Below are 4339 nucleotides of genomic sequence, written 5' to 3'. Positions count from 1 at the left end.
GTAAGAGCAGGTCCCAGTTGTTAATTCTTTCAACTGTTACGTGAGCGATTTGATTTCTGTGCATGAATTCTTTGCCTACCCCTATGTCTTCAAGAGTTCCTCCTACTTTCTCTTCCAGGAGATTTAGTGTCTCTGCTTTAATGTTTAGATCTTTAATCCCTTTTGAGAGGGAAAGGAGAAGAGCTAGGAAACATGACAGTGGCAACCCATACAGTTATATATAGAAGATGGGTAAGGCAATGATCCTGACAATCTTCAGAAGATTTTTGAATCTAGCAGTTAATTGAAAAGATTCTCACCCTGACTAACCATATATACTGACACCTGTAAACTAAGCAACTCCACTGAACATGGCAAATTGTAGTAGGGTCATGCTTGGAGTGCCTATCTTTCTGGTCTTCTGAATATGGGCTGCTTGTCATGACATGCCAGTTGCTGCTGTGCTTTTCTCAGATAGATGGTTGCTCAAAAAGAAGGGGATGGTGAATGAAGGCAGGAGACAGGGAAAGAAATGTTGTGGGACTGTCCTGCTTCAAGGTTGTATATGTTTAAATTTCTGGACTTTTGTGTATACATAGGAATTATATAATTCTTTATGCCTGTTTTTAAAATATAGTCTTATTTTTAAATGTTTTTTCCATCATATTCTATAGGGACTTAAAGTTCAGCATATCAATACTTGATGAAAAATACCTGTTCCATGTTAAACCTAAGATGTTTGATATTCAGACAGATAGTGAGGTTAAGCAGCCTAGGTTGTATGATAATAACAATAAGCTTCTTTTTTGGAGGGTTAATAATGTAAGTTTGCAGACCAAAATTAGAGAAAAAGAAGGGCTGCAAGGAAAGCCAACAGTTTGACCCTAGCCTTACAAGGTCAATTAAGACTCAGGACATATTAGAACTTGTAATGTAACATCATGTAACTCAATTGTGTCCCAAATTTTCTGATCAAGGAAATAATGGGGCCAAAGAGGAAAGTGATCGATTATTCAGAGTGTGCCTAAGGAGAGTCACATGAAGAGAAAACATTCTCTCAGACTTTCACAGAGAGCACACACTGGCCAAGCAATGGCTGTGACTCATCCACATGGCTTACATTGACAAATGATCTACAATCTGATGTACAGAATCTGTGGATAAATCCTGAGCAGATTTCACTAACCTTATCAGATCCAAAAGCTACAACTGTTGTTGCATACGTCTTGCTTTATCTTGGTGTTATCCATTCCTCAGCAAAGTATAAAAATGAAGTATAAAAAGTAAAGTCATGCTATTATGCTGAGCAGTAGGGGATTCAGGTTAACAATTTCTGACATTGCCAGTGAAGCAGAAGACCCAATACTATTATGGACTGCTGGACTCTTTTAAAATATTTTGCTGAGTTAACATACCTACAATATGCAAATAACAGAAATAAACAAAAAAGGGATACAAATGAATGTCCATTTTGTTTCTGTGTATTCCAAATGGTTAGGATTGTTGTATAGTTACATTCTCTTAATGAATAGAGTGATTTGTTCTAATAGAGTTTGTAAATAGGATATCATGTCCACATCATGTAAAGCAAATAACCACTAGGATGAATGTATGCAATGTGTTAATTATTGAAACTGTCCTACAATTTTGGTTTGAAACTGTCTCTTCACTATTTGTTTATCAATAAAATTATGGGAAAAATCTCTTAAAAGAGAGAAAGAAAAAACAAGGAAATTAGTAAAATGATCATATTTTATGCACAATTTTTTTCCCGAGATGACAGCTGTATTCTGTGAATTTAGCAATTTTTACTTTTAAAAGTATATTTATAACTCTTTTCAGGGCCCTGTGGTAATACTGTAAATTACGGAAAATCAAGAGACCGAGATTGTAATCTGAAAATTAGAAAATGGTAAATTAGCCAACCATTAACTTTCTCTCTTTTCACTCTAATAAACTGCAAATCATCTTTACCCTCAATTTCTTTATCTATAAAATACAGATACTGCTTTCAGAAACCTAGTCATAGCATTACTTTTGGAAATTAATTAATCAACTAGCTCCACATGTATAATGCCTCTTTACGCTAGGCAATAGGAATAAAGCAAAATGTGGCAGAGACTCCATCTTTTTGGAACATATATTCCTGTTAACAGGAGACAAACAACGAAAAACAGTAAGTCAAGAAAACACATAATATATCAGATGATAGTTACTAAGGAGAAAACAATCAGAGAAGTAGGATAGGGAATAGTTCAGGGGAGAGACTAACATATTTTTCTGGTGAATCAGAAAAATGGAAATTCCTTTGAGGAAGAGAATAGGAACAATGGTCTCAAAGGCAGTCCACGGTTTCCTTCCTAAATCTCACACCTCATCCTCTGTGGGAGAAGAGAATTCCAGGGAAGTGCAGAATAGGGAAAGCCCTGTGCGAGGGATGTGCCTGGGTGTTCATGCAGTGCAGTAGGGGCCTGGTGTGGAGCAAATGAGAGAAGAGTAGCAGGAATTGAGGTGGAAAGCTGGCCCAGTAAGGAGGGGAAAAGCCAGGGCTTGATACCAGTGTGAGGACACCGAATTACATGCTCACTGAGTTGGGAGCCACTGCAGAGTTGGGCAGAAAGAACTAACACAGTTTGATCCGTACAAAAATGATTACCCTGTCTTCCTCGTTAGGAATCAGTGATTGGCACACAAGGGTTGGAAAAGGAAGAGAACGGCTGGTGTGCACTAGAGTTTCTCTTCAGAAAAATATCCAGGACAGTTGACAAGGATGAGTTAACTGCAGGGGATGTCTTTGAAAGTCCATTCCTGAGGTTGGATGAGTGAGTGGGGAAGAAGGGAAGAGCCAGGGCCACACCAAGGCACAGAATGTGAGCAACTCAGAGAACGCAGTCATCTCTTCATTCGGACCTTTGCCCTCACTTTACAGCTGACCAGAGCAGCAATCCAGATATCTTTGGTAAAAGGGCTCATCTCACTTCTCTTCTTCCTTACCTCAGGTTTCCCTCATCCAGAAAAAGCTTGTGTCTCAGAATGCAAGTGTCTTCATTTCTGCTGTGGCACAGCGGTTCAGTATCCTACTAGGTAAGTTTGAGAAATTCTGTATTTTGTGTCTGCTTGGGGAGTTTGTCATCAGGGCTCAGAGGTATGCAAACTTCACACCAAAAACAAGAATAAGAAAGATCACTTTGTTTCAGATGGTATCTTTCCTTTACTTGATTTTGAAATATCCTTGTTCACCTTCCCTTGTATTTATATGACAAAGAATTTATTAAGATATGTATGGGAAGTGTTAATTAGACCACTATCGCCTCTGAGACATCTCTAAGACTTTTTCTTTTAACAACGAATATAATTTATATAATTTCATTTCCTAAAGTGATGATATACAGTACATTCTACAACTACTGAAAATAAATTTGTACTCTAGCCAAGTATAAATGGAGAAAACATCGTACCATATGAAATTGCTGTTTGGTAAGTGAAAATTGAAACTATTTAAAAATAAGTTTTATTCAATCAAAATATTCATCAGCATTTTCTAAGATATTAAAGATTATTTTTCATAAAATTATTTTCTTAAAACCGTATACATTGTTCAAATCTTCCACCTACTGTTTCTCAATTAAGAAGTGTGATGTTCTTTTTTTGTCTTGAGACAGGACCTTACTATGTAGTTGAAGCAGCTGGCCTTGACCTCCCAAATGCTGGGATTATAGATGTGTACCCTCACTTCTGGCTATGCTGTTTTTCTGAAAAAAGCTCCAAGGATGAAAAAGATGGTAGTCCCTTAGCTGAAGGTCCAGTGGCTATGATGGATGTGACAGAATTTTACAGATCAGGCTTTGCTTGAGTGGACTTTAAGATTTTTATTAACTTTTACCACATTAACTTTCCTAAAATAAAGCTTTCTATCATGTAATTCCCTCTGCAAAATCCCATGGAGGCCAGGCATGGTGGCACATTTCTTCAGCCCCAGCATTCTGGGGGGCTGAGACAGGATGGTCAGAAATTTGAGCTCGGGGCCTGCCCCTTAGCTCAATTGTTTCAGTGGCTGCTTCAACAAAGCAGTCATGGGGCCAGGGAGATGACTCAGTGGCATACGTGCCTCCCTGGCAAACACAAGGGCCTAAGTTGATCCCTGGTTCTGGAAAAAGCAAAGCAAAACAAAACAAACCACTCAGCCTCAGGTTGCTGTGGTTTGATCCTCACAACTCCAGCCAGCCAAACCTGCCCTGAAGGCATTCTGAGAAAAAAAAAAATCCTTCTGTCATTAAAAGAAAAAGAAAGAAAGAAAAAAAAAAAGAAATTTGTGCTCAAAAATAAAAATAAAAATAAATAAGAGAGAGAGAGAGAGAGA

This window comes from Octodon degus, unplaced genomic scaffold, assembly GCF_000260255.1.
Source record: "Octodon degus isolate 3935 unplaced genomic scaffold, OctDeg1.0 scaffold00217, whole genome shotgun sequence".
Classification (NCBI taxonomy): Eukaryota; Metazoa; Chordata; class Mammalia; order Rodentia; family Octodontidae; genus Octodon; species Octodon degus.
Note: the sequence above shows the minus strand (reverse complement) of the source record.